The following is a 13,081-nucleotide window of genomic DNA, read 5'->3' as shown; positions in this document are numbered from 1 at the left end:
GATGTCTGCAAATTATCTAGTCTCCATGCAAAGAGGAAGCCAGCTGTATGAAAAGGAAAGGGAGCTTCCTGCAGCCTCAAAAAACACAAATTGACTCCTGCCGCCGCCACAGAAAAGAAAAGTAAACCTACCGAAAGCAGCAGCAAAAATAGTCAGGTTTTCCTCCCAAATCTCAGTTTGAGTGACAGTGACTTTGGTGAAGGTCTATTGCCCTACACCATGTTTGGGAAATCTGGAATTTCTGAATAGGTTCCCAACAACTTTTTCAGACTTTCCTTGTTGATTTATTGGGATATGGAAATCCACTCAGGCTTCTGTGGTCTGTGGTCCCAATAACTCCATAAATTAAGTGCTTGCCTTGCTGAAACTGTAATGAACTTCATCAGTTTTTAGGATTACTAGACCAGGGCAACACATTTTAAAACGGGAAGTTCAGGATACAGCTTTTCACTGTAGCTTCATCCCCATCCTCAACACCCAACAATATCAGTCATCCTCAGTTCTAGCCTCCCATCAATGTCTCCATCGCATCTGATAAGCCAATGGCTTTGGCTTCCCCCTTGAACACTACAAGCTGTCTGTCTGAATCAAACATTGGTCCTTCTAGTTCATAGGTAGGCAAACTAAGGCTCGGGGCCCGGATCTGGCCCAATCGCCTTCTAAATCTGGCTTGCGAACTGTCTGGGAATCAGCATGTTTTTACATGAGTAGAATGTGTGCTTTTATTTAAAATGCATCTCTGGGTTATTTGTGGGGCCTGCCTGGTGTTTTTACATGAGTAGAATGTGTGCTTTTATTTAAAATGCATCTCTGGGTTATTTGTGGGGCATAGGAATTCGTTCATTCCCCCCCCCCCCAAAAAATATAGTCCGGCCCCCCACAAGGTCAGAGGGACAGTGGACCAGCACCCTGCTGAAAAAGTTTGCTGACCAGAAACATGGGAGATTACAAGGGGTAAAAAAAAATGGATGTACCGTGCCATGTTAGAAGCAAAAAAAACTTGTTTTGATGAATTGGAAGAACCGCAAAAAGATCCCATTGAGCACATTGATTGACAATATGGACAGACTCGTTACATACGAACGAATTGCATATCGACGCAGATGAAGAATGGATAAATATGAAGAAAACTGGAAGGAATACTTAAGCGATAAGGCGGAAAGTGGTGGGAAGTAGGGGGAGGAGAGGTGGGGAAATATTGCTAAAAGGATGTAGTTATAGTTATATCAGTACTCAAATCTGAATTATTAAATTGAATTATTAGTCTTATTGTGGTTTTTGTTGTATGTGTTTCTTGTGGTTGATGTCTGTATTGAAAAAATGATTATATAATTTTTTGGGGGGGGGAAGTTTGCTGACCCCTGTTCTAGTCCAGGGTTGTCTACTTTGACTTTCGGCATCACTCTGACGTCTCTGGCAAATGTGTGTTTCCTAGCTCTGCTACCTGAGATCCTTTCAGCTGGGAGATTAATTCCTTTGAAGCGAGGATTGAACCTGGAACCACCTGCAGGAGAAGCATGAAACCATGGTTCTTCCTCAATGTACACAGAATAGGAAAAAATGAAAGAGAGGTGGGAAATGAAAACCGAGAATCCTTTTAGATCCATAGTGGAAGAAACAATAGGAGAATCTGGACAGATCCCAAATGCATCCTTCTCTCTTATTTTGTACTAATGAAAAACAACTGTAAGTGCATCTTTTTAGAAATGAAGTGTTAAGTGGGGTGAAAAGACAAAAAAGGAAATGCCAAAGTTGGTATGAGAACAATTGAGCTGTATTTCCCACTGTTTTCAGGCTGGCTTTTCGATATTTGAACCTCAGGGGTTGCTTTAGAAAGAGAGAGAGAAATCTCCAGCTAAAGGGAATGCAGAGAAAAGGGATAAACAGTTTATGAAGTGAGGCTTTCTATCTACTATTACTATAGCCACAAGAACCATTTGTGTCATCGTTTTGTTCAGATTCTTTTCCCACAGCAGAGTCTATCCAAAATAGATAGGATGAGCGAGCTCAGCTGAAATTTCTCAGAAAATAATTTCTTGAAAGCTTTCTTTGTCAAGCTCCTCCTGAATTATTAGGAAATTTCACTCACTCATCCCTCATCAATGTATATCCTCTCTTCCTCTCTTAGTCCATTGCTTCCCTTATCCACAAGTATGAACTTACAATAGAGTATTAGATGAGCTAAGATTTCTCAGAAAATTATTTTCTGGTAATTTTCTTCCCACCCCCCAACTATTAGAGCACAGGTGGGGGGCCCTAAGCTTCAGAGGCCAAATGAGATAAACATCAGGCTCCCCTCTGCCCCCATAGCTATGCCCAAGAATCGAGAGGGGCATAGGTCCCACGCTTGCAAGAAATCCATCTTTCACTGTGATGGCACCTACACAATGGAACTTCTTGTCCATTGATATAAAGACAGGAAACTTTGCTGTATTGTTTCCACTGCCTGCTAAAAACTCTTTTGTTTAGGGAGGCCCTACCCAAACATATGTGGGACGCGGGTGAGTTAAACCACAGAGCCTAAGACTTTCCGATCTGAAGGTCGGTGGTTCGAATCCCCGCGACGGGGTGAGCTCCTGCTGCTTGGTCCCAGCTCCTGCCAACCTAGCAGCTTAGTCATGTTGGCCACATGACCTGGAAGCTGTACGCCGGCTCCCTTGGCCAATAAAGTGAGATGAGCGCAGCAACCCCAGAGTCGGTCACGACTGGACCTAATGGTCAGGGGTCCCTTTACCTACCCAAACATATATATTTCAACATGTACAGTACAGTCATACCTCATATTACGTTTGCTTCGGGTTGTGCGTTTTCAGTCGCGTCCCGCGGTGAGGCTTCACAGCTCACTGCTGATAAGAGGGGGCACCTGCATTTTAAGGCAGTCTGTCCCTCCCCTGTTCATTGGCTAGCCATGAGGCGCCATTGGTTGACCCATGCCTCTAGTCCATCCCAGAAAGAATGGGGCAAACCCATCCCTGAATATGCAGAAGACATAGCATTGTGTCAACTCAACAGGCGAAAGCCAATCAGAACCGTGCTAATCTAGACCATGCTGAATTTTACCCGAAGGCCAAAACTCATGCTTGCTTTCACCATTAGATGAGCTCCTTCCAAAGATTCTCTGACAGGTAGCTCTGTGAATTGTAGGCAATCAAAGCATCTCCCCCCCCCCATCCCACCTGCCCCCCAAACTATATCCGGTGCTCTCCAAAACATCGCACATTGACAGGGAGTTCAGTTTCTCCAGTTCTGTTTGCTCCACATTTTTCTCCACACTGCCATAAATCTTCACTCCATAGGGCTGCAGTACATATGACCTATTCCTTGGCACTGGGGCCTGTTATGTTTCCATCCCAATACGTGTGTTTGGTTTCATGAGGGTGAACAGGCAGCGGGCCAAGCAGAGAACACATCTCCTCTGCGGCTGGGCCGGAGCCAAGATATTATCCCGACTTTTAAGAATGCATGAGCAATCGAGAGAAGAAGAGGAAGAAGAAGAAGAAAAGGGGAGGAAAGAAGAGGGAGAGGAAGGAAAATTAAAACCATCCTCCCCTCACCTCTCTGTTCCTCGCCTCCTGCGTTTGAAAGGTATCCTGGATTACATGACATCCAGTGTGGGGATTAAAGGTCCCAATCAATATTGGGCTACGGTTTCCCTTTCTCACTTGGGCTACGGTTTCTCTTCCCGCTTGATGTTGCGCCGAAGGTATGAGCCTGCAGTGTGTTTCGAAAGAGCCAAGCTCTGTGTCAGAAAGAAGCCCGCAGAACAGCACATCTTCATCACGCTTGTACATCTGGTCCTTATGTATCTTCCCTCCTGCAGGGTCCTTTTGCGACGGAGCTTGGAAACTGTGAGGCAGTGTTTTGGAGTGTGTCAAAGAACTACACTGTGTCTCCCCTTACAATGCGCTATGCCCTGCTATGATTTGCCTGGCAGTTGTACAGAAACCTTGGCTTTGCTTTAATCTCGGTAGTGGAATGAATTTATTTTATTTTATTGCAAGGTTGTTTTATTTTATTTTTTTGGCTTTCAGGCTTGCCAGCCTTGCGATGCTATAATAACCCAGAGCCAAAAGCTGGGGGATAATCCGGTTACTTGTGAGTAGACATCCTTCCTATGCCAGATTCATCCCTTGGGGCATCCAGCAAAGTCCAACATTCTCTCTCCAGTGCAGCAGGGATTAATATTACATTTACACCCACCATAGAGATGGTTGGCCATTAGTCGTATGCCATGTAGGCCTCATCACGCATCTTGGAGCCCTTCAAAAGACTTCAAACCCTGGGCTAGGAGATTACTGGGACAAGTTTCTAAACACTGAGATAGAATCTTCAATTTAAGCTAACGCTGAACACGGCAGAAGGTGCGTTAGCTTCTGCCATTCTTGTATATTAGGCCAAAATAAAGGAACTGAAACTGTAATTGTAAAACGGCAAGGAAAGGACTGTGAGGGCTAATCCTTTTGATAGTTTATGAATGGCGCACACCTGTTTTGCTTGCCGCCATTTTTCATCCACAGCCTACTTGTTTTAGAATGAGAAGGGTAAACCTCCACCAACTGGTAAATTTGTTGCCAATCCCCTGGGTCCAGCCCCACCATTTAGCAAGGTGAAGCAATTTGCTTCAGGCAGCATCATGAGGATGGGTTAGAGGAAGGCAGGAATAGGTGACTGAATGATGTAGCAAGATTTTTTATATTTCATTGCTAGTGAATGTTGCAATGTTGCAATGACCATCAATTTAGGGATTGGATGTCAGGCTTTGGGGAATTGGCTTCCTCATGGCAGTAAATAAACAGATCAAACAAAAAGAACATCTTACCAGTTAGTTTCTTTAATAAACACAACAAGAGACAAAAGAATGCATCTCTCTAGAATGACGGTGCTCCCAATTAAGGTTACCCCCGTCCCTATTAATCTATGTCACTTGTGCGCCTTGTAATCTGAGCTTGTTGCCACGCGCTTTCTGTTCTAACACTCTCTGAGCTCTCCTTGTCCTTGGAGGGGGGGTTGGGAAGCGGTCCAAAGACTGTGAATCTGTTAACCCTCTCTCTTCCAGTGTTGTTTCTTCTAGATGTTCCCCATCCAGTATTTCCCAACTTCTGCCTTCTGAACTATGCCCCTCTGCAAACCACTGTTCTAAATCTATACTGTCCTCCTGCTCCTGGGAAGGTTCGGGGAGGAGGAGGGGGGAGGGGCAGCTCCCACCATTCCTCCTCAGTGCAGTCCTCCTAGCATGGTCCCTGACATTGGACCATGAGTGGCTCCCCCATAGTCCATGACCCATGGTATCCATCATAAGGATACTCCCTTACAGTCTTCTTTTTGCCCTTTCATGATTATACATAGGGCCCACCAAGGGGTTTTGGGTGGCCAGCGACTCCCAACAATTCTGTTGGAATTCTCTGACTATGTCTCTCTTTTTTTGGAAGTATTCTTGGTGATTCTCTCTGTCACGGTCCGGTTCACAGGCGATCAAAGTCCCGGCTGGGGACGTCAGGGCCGGGGGAAAGATGGCAGGGTGGGAGCAGGAATGGGAGTCAGGAAGCCAGGAGTCAGGAATCCAAGGGTCCGAGGGTCAGGAAGCAAGGAGCCACGAAGTCAGGGGTCCGAGGATCAAGGAGTCAAGGAGCCAAACACAGCCAGACAGGGAACGTGTTACTGTGGCAAAGAGCCGAAGGGAAATGCTGAGCTTATATCCCTTCCTGGCTCTTGCCACCAGATGCTGTGAGTTGCCAATTGGCCTTGCCTCTTCAGAAGAAACTTAGGAAGGCCCCAGCCCTGCAAAATCCTACTGGTCACAGGGCCTGGCTCCTGCACACACTCCTGACACTCTCCAGCCACAAGTTTTCCCCATTTTCTCTCCTGTAATTAATTACCTTCATTGGACTTAACCAAGTGCCCTTGGGTAATTTTCACTACTTTTTAGTCAAACATCTAATTGATTATTTCCTGTTGCTGCTACTGGGTGCACTATTAATAGGACTACTCATTAGCAGCCTATTGACTTCTCTTCTGTTTATGGCTGGCTGCACTACTTCTGTGAGGCCTTTGGCAGCCAGTGATTAATGATCATTCGCCATGTGCTGCTGAAGGCATCCAAGAAGGAGAGACAATGAAACCAGCAGTGAATACATCTGATGTCAATAGAGACAATACACTTAAATAGAATTAATGAAGTTAGTAACACCTGTTCGACGCAGGTGGCGCTGTGGGTAAAACCTCAGTGCCTAAGACTTGCTGATCGTATGGTGGGCGGTTCGAATCCCCACGGTGGGGTGAGCTCCCGTCGTTCGGTCCCAGCTCCTGCCCACCTAGCAGTTCGAAAGCACCCCTAAGTGCAAGTAGATAAATAGGGACCGCTTTATAGCGGGAAGGTAAACGGCGTTTCCGTGTGTTGCGCTGGTGCTGGCTCGCCAGATGCAGCTTCGTCACACTGGCCATATGACCCGGAAGTGTCTTCGGACGGCGCCAGCTCCCGGCGTCTTGAGCGAGATGAGCGCGCAACCCTAGAGTCGGTCACGACTGGCCTGTACGGGCAGAGGTACCTTTATCTTTTTAAAACCTGTTCATTGCATTGGTGAGCAAATGTAATATATTTGGGGCGGGGAAGGGTGGCTCTTGGAGGATTGTGCCTCAGAAGGAATATTAAAAAGGAAAAAATAATCAATTTAAAATAAAATAAAATAAAAATTAGAAAAGAAATATGAGTTGTGGACGATTAAGGAAGGGAAGAGACTGACTTTGGATGGGAGGAGGAAGAAGAGGAGGAGGAAGAAGACTCCATCTAAGTTCTACTCAGAGTAACATCACTGAAATGAATCATCCAAGAGAGCCAGCTCCAGCAATTTCAATAGGTCTAATCTGAATGTGGGACACGGGTGGCGCTGTGGGTTAAACCACAGGGCCTAGGACTTGCCGATCAGAAGGTTGGCAGTTCGAATTCCCACGACGGGGTGAGCTCCCGTTGTCCGGCCCCTGCTCCTGCCAACCTAGCAGTTCGAAAGCACGTCAAAGTGCAAGTAGATAAATAGGTACCGCTCTGGCGGGAAGGTAAATGGCGTTTCCGTGCGCTGCTCTGGTTCGCCAGAAGCGGCTTAGTCATGCTGGCCACATGACCCAGAAGCTGTCTGCGGACAAACGCCGGCTCCGTCGGCCAATACAGCAAGCTGAGCGTCGCAACCCCAGAGTCAGTCACGACTGGACCTAATGGTCAGGGGTCCCTTTACCTTTTTAATCTGAATACAGCTAACACTGGTTGCAGCCAAAGGGTTACAGACAGACTTCGGATGGAAATCATCACCATCGGTTAAAACAAATAATAGAAAAAGAAAATACAGATAGAAAGCGGCTAGGGAATTAAGGAAGGGAAGAGACTGAGAAAATAATATTAATAATAAAAATAGCAACCAAAGTAACTATTTGGGCTCTGCAAGATAGCACTTGGGAGAGGCTTCTAAATGTCACTTGACATCATTGTCACATTATATGATTGGCAGGTGGGCAGGTCTGTCCACCTTTCAGACTTGGCCCACAAAGGGTGGGGATATAATGACCCGGTTCTCTGCCTTGTAGCATTTTCCCCTTCCTTCCTTCCTTTCTTCCTTCTCATGGGTGACTTTCTTTCTCCTCCTGTCACTGTCCCACATCCTCCCCCATTTCTTTCTGATTTTCCCTGCTTCAACTCACATGCCTTGTCTTCCTCCTCTAACTGTGCTGACAGTCCTTTTGCATTGACTCCCAATGCTGTTGTTTTTATGTGCTACTCTTTTATCTGGGCAGCATCTTAAAAAGCAGAGACATCACCTTGCCAACAAAGGTCCATATAGTTAAAGCTATGGTTTTCCCAGTAGTGATGTATGGAAGTGAGAGCTGGACCACAAAGAAGGCTGATCGCCGAAGAATTGATGCTTTTGAATTATGGTGCTGGAGGAGACTCTTGAGAGTCCCGTGGACTGCAAGGAGCTCAGACCTATCCATTCTGAAGGAAATCAGCCCTGAGTGCTCACTGGAAGGACAGATCCTGAAGCTGAGACTCCAATACTTTGGCCACCTCATGACAAGAGAAGACTCCCTGGAAAAGACCCTGATGTTGGGAAAGATGGAGGGCACAAGGAGAAGGGGACGACAGAGGATGAGATGGTTGGACAGTGTTCTCGAAGCTACGGACATGAGTTTGACCAAACTGCGGGAGGCAGTGGAAGACAGGAGTGCCTGGCGTGCTCTGGTCCATGGGGTCACGAAGAGTCGGACACGACTAAACGACTAAACAACAACAACTTTTATCTGGGTTCTTTGCAGAGGTGTACCTATGCAGAGGCTTACACCCTTAGTAAGGAGCTGTATCACCCCCCTGCAATAATAATAATAATAATAATAATCACTTTACCGCTCGCCTTCGTACTGCGGTGAGAGAAGGATGGGAAGCTTCTCCTGCGTTTGATTTCACCGCCACAATGGTGGTGCATTGCCACACACATGTAGTCATACATGTGTGAGTTCCCCCAGCCTGCACCCCTGGTGGGAGCCAGCTTCACCCCTAGGTATGCTTCTGGTTCAACGTAGTCCTTATTGTCTGAATATTCAGGTATATTCACTATTACATGTTAGCAACCCAACGCAAAATTGTTTCCATAAATGGAGCGAAATATTAGTACAGTGGTACCTCGGAAGCCAAATTGAATCCGTTCCGGAAGTCCGTTCGACTTCCAAAACATTCGGAAACCAAGGCGCGGCTTCCGATTGGCTGCAGGAAGCTCCTGCAGCCAATCGGAAGCTGCGGAAGTCACGTCAGGCGTTTGGCTTCCAAAGAACGTTCACAAACCGGAGCAGTCACTTCTGGGTTTGTGGCGTTTGGGAGCCAAAACGTTCGACTCGCAAGGCGTTTGGGATCCAAGGTACAACTATATTTTAATTAAAAAAGGCTTTCTGACTGTTTGGAAGCTGCTGCTGCCAAGTAGTTTACAGTACAATCCTTAGCATGTTTAATCCGAAGGCCCCTCGATTTCACCAGTAGCTGTTCCCAAGCAATTGTGCGTAGGTTTGGAGCGTTAACATCTTGCAAAACCTCGTTCTCTTTCCTCCTCCTCAATATTTCAAAAAGGAAGAGAGAGGTGATTGCTTCAGCAGAGCACCAACAAGAATATAAAACTAAAAACCCACGGTCTCTTCCCCTGAGGACACCCTGGGGTACCCTCTGTCGTTTATTTTTGACACTTACCTGTGGCAGCACACATTCATGGCAAAGCCACCGGTCATAATTGTTCCGGAGGGAAAGGGGGGAGGATTACCTGAGAGGGCTTTGTGTCAAACACCTGTGAGGAGAGTTGGGCAGAACACTGGTGAAAAATCAAACAAATTGCAATCTGTGGTAATATTTGGCTTTGGATAAATTCCCTCCCTCCCTCCCTCTAGAACTGAATAAATCATTAGAACAGCCCCTCCTCCATCACCAGAAGCATTGATGCCTTTTCCATTTTGCTTTCAAACGGGCTTTCAGCACATATTGTATTGTTATTATGTGGGCTGCCAAGTCCACAGAGCTGCTTTGAATTTGGGTTTCTCAACTGAAGCATTGGGTTTTCATTGGAGTGCCATTAAGGTTTCCAGACTTTGATGATGTTTCAATAATGCAATAAAAGGCAGGTCCTCACCACAACAAACGGCAGTATATCATGTTTGAATAAACAGAAATCTTTTCCCTGTACAGAACATGCCATTGTGATTTTGTGTGTGTGTTTGTGTGTGCGCGCACACAACCTTCCCCAGGATGGGAACTTTTCTGGAAGTAATTATTAGTGCAGCGTTTATGCTTGTGTATAAGTTCACCACTTGATATGACTTATCAAATCTCTATTTCCAAAACAGATGCATGAGTTCAAAAATCAGGGAGGCTGTAGGTTGAAATTTTCACAGGGCAGCAGATTGATACGATCACATATTTTGACATCCTGTCTAAATACACCATACTTTTTCCCAAGTATGTGGCATACAGTGTGAGGCTGCTCACACTGGGGAGTGGAAGGCAGGAGAAGCCAGAATCAAATATAAGCAGAGGTAACTAACCCTAGTGTCATGAACTGGCTGGACAAAGAACAGTAGTGAGAGGCACAAGCTGGGGAACCCCCAAGGGAAGAAGGTTCAGAGGCAGGGGATTGCTGGTGGGATGACAATGAATGATTAGAGGGAAAACAGGGAGCAGACTGGGAGGAGATGTCAGAAGCTGAAGAGGTAACAGGGTTTAGTGAGCAGGGAGAGGCTGTGGCAGAGAGCAGTCCAGATTCAGAGGCAGAAGCAAAAGCTGGAGGAGGGCCAAGACGCAGAGATGAGGCAGGCTGCTGAAGAAGCCAGGGTGTCTCCCTCTCCTGCTGCAACCAGCTCCCCTCCACCCTAGTCTCCCAGGACCAGAAGAGATATGAAGAGGGCAGAGTAGAGACATATGCATTGGCGTGGTCTCAGATTGCTTGGGAAGTACCTAGGGGAGAAGGAGGCTTAGGCAACTATGGGAAGGCAGGGAATGTCAGTCTCCACAACTGCCTCATAGGGGCAAGATGTGTTGGAGTTCATAGTCTACGTGCAGCATGGCAAGTGAGCAATTAGTGTTTTGACTACAGGCTGGGGAGACAGAGCACGGGAGAAATTTGCCTGGAGATAAGAGGGCCTAGTAAAAGTTCGGTGATTGGCTGAGGTCTCTCATATAGGCAGCATGACCTATGACATTGTTTGGCTAGTTAGGAGTATTCTGGAGTGCATGGAGAGTGATGAAGTTTGTGTTTGCATATAGTAACATATATACAGTGCTACCTCGGGTTAAGTACTTAATTCGTTCTGGAGGTCCGTTCTTAACCTGAAACTGTTCTTAACCTGAAGCACCACTTTAGCTAATGGGGCCTCCCACTGCCGCTGTGCCGCCGTTGCACGATTTCTGTTCTCATCCTGAAGCAAAGTTCTTAACCCGAGGTAATATTTCTGGGTTAGCAGAGTCTGTAACCTGAAGCGTATGTAACCTGAAGCGTATATAACCCGAGGTACCACTTGTGAGTTTACTGCCATATATAATAAACTACAAAATCAAGTTACTAGTTTTCAGCTTTGTTCCTGATTGTCGGCCTGACTGAGAAGTCTCGATCGTTGCCTAGGCAAAGCTGCACTACTCTGCTAAGTTGTGCATCACTGAAGAAGTTCAGAGGTGAAGAGACTGCTCCTAGTAGCATGCAAAAGGACTTCAGAAAGTTCTCACAGGACCAGGACAAGTTGCTGTGCTCACTAGACCTGGTCTCCTGAGTTTCCTTGAACAAAGAGTTAACTTCACTGGTGCCATGTGATTTATTGCAACCTGTTCCTGACACCTAGTTTTGCCACAACCCTCCTCCTAACACTGAGACCCAGGAAGAGGGGCTGACGGGCTGTGCCAGTACCCCCATCCCAGACTGGTTATAAGTAAGGAGGTATGCAAATGGGAGCTAGCTGAAGGCAGGCTGGTCTTGATATAGGACAGTATCCTTAATGGACCAGTTTCCACTGGTGGCATCTACAAAAATCCTTCAGCTACAGCGAATTAATTACCTTGTAAACATACAGACCGGGACGCGGGTGGCACTGTGGGTTAAACCACAGAGCCTAGGACTTGCCGATCAGAAGGTCGGCAGTTCGAATCCCCGTGACAGGGTGAGCTCCTGTTGCTTGGTCCCTGCTCCTGCCAACCTAACAGTTCGAAAGCACATCAAAGTGCAAGGAGATAAATAGGTACCGCTCCGGCGGGAAGGTAAACAACATTTCCGTGCACTGCTCTGGTTCGCCAGAAGTGGCTTAGTCATGCTGGCCACATGACCTGGAAGCTGTATGCCAGCTCCCTCGAGCAATAAAGCGAGATGAGCACCGCAACCCCAGAGTCGGTCACGACTGGACCACGACTGGGATCCCTTTACCCTTTAAACATACAGACTATAAAATACCTTGTTTCTGTTGGTACAGGTTTTTCCTTCCGTCTTTTGCTAATATTTGTGATGATGTGGAATATTATATAAGTGGGTGGATATACACTCAATTTACAAGAGTCCTGGCGGTCCTCCATGACAAATGTAGCAAAGTAAGTTTATTGGAGTAAGAGCAGTATTTTCTGTAATGGTCACATGGATGATACCTGACAGTAAACCCTCACTAAATAATTGGGGCTTCTTTCTGAGTAGACATGGTTTTAATTGCAAATCCAAAGCTGGTCTGTGACAAAAGGAAGCGGAGGAAGCCATAGGAAAGATCTCTATTGTCTGCTCTCAGTTGATCAGTGTTGTACTTAATAGCAGACATGCAAGATTGGTGCCTTGTTATCTTGCTAATTTGCCATTTTAGCAAAAGATATAGGGTTGGCAAGGAGCGCCTGGTCCATGTGTTTAGGCTGCAGGCTGTGTGGTGGTTTCTAGGCACCAGAGCAAACTGATGACATCATTGGTGTATGTTTGAATCTACCAACCCGCTAGACCGTTCCATAGCCAGGACCCTGCTTCAAATTCAGTAAGTTCCACCACCACCACCCCTGCCCCACACAGGCTAGTTTCCATCCAGGAGGATCTCCACAAACCAGCTGGAGTTCCACTTTAGGCAGAATGTCCTGACAACAATAATTTTTGCCAACACACTCGCAGGCCATCACCTAAATTCTCGGGTTCACTTGGCTAAGTGTTCCACTGACATTTTATTATTTCATTTGGATCGCTGTATAACTTTGCAGGTAGGCGAAGCTTTATATTTGAGCAAAAAATAAGAAAGCTTTTTTTAAAATATAAAGAATAAAGACCACAGCAATGTTATTTCTAGATGATTGATGACATAATTGGAGCTGACATGGAGCTTTGCAACACATGAAACAAAACTGAGGCCCTTCCTTAATGGACTCTATAATCTAAGACAGACGGTTAGAAGTTATTACTGAGCTACTTCTCTGTGACTCGATCTTGGCCCACCTTTCCCAAATCTGGAAAGTCCTTAGTGCTACCAACTGAATATTCCCCACTCATTACCGTGGTCATTTGGTATGGGACCCAAAGGACCCAAAGAAGAAGGGTGGAAGTGAAGAAGGCCTTCCACA

Source organism: Podarcis pityusensis (genome assembly GCF_964106645.2).
Source record: "Podarcis pityusensis genome assembly, chromosome: 3".
NCBI classification, from domain to species: domain Eukaryota; kingdom Metazoa; phylum Chordata; class Lepidosauria; order Squamata; family Lacertidae; genus Podarcis; species Podarcis pityusensis.
The sequence above is the reverse complement of the archived record's forward strand: the minus strand, read 5'-3'. Positions refer to the sequence as shown.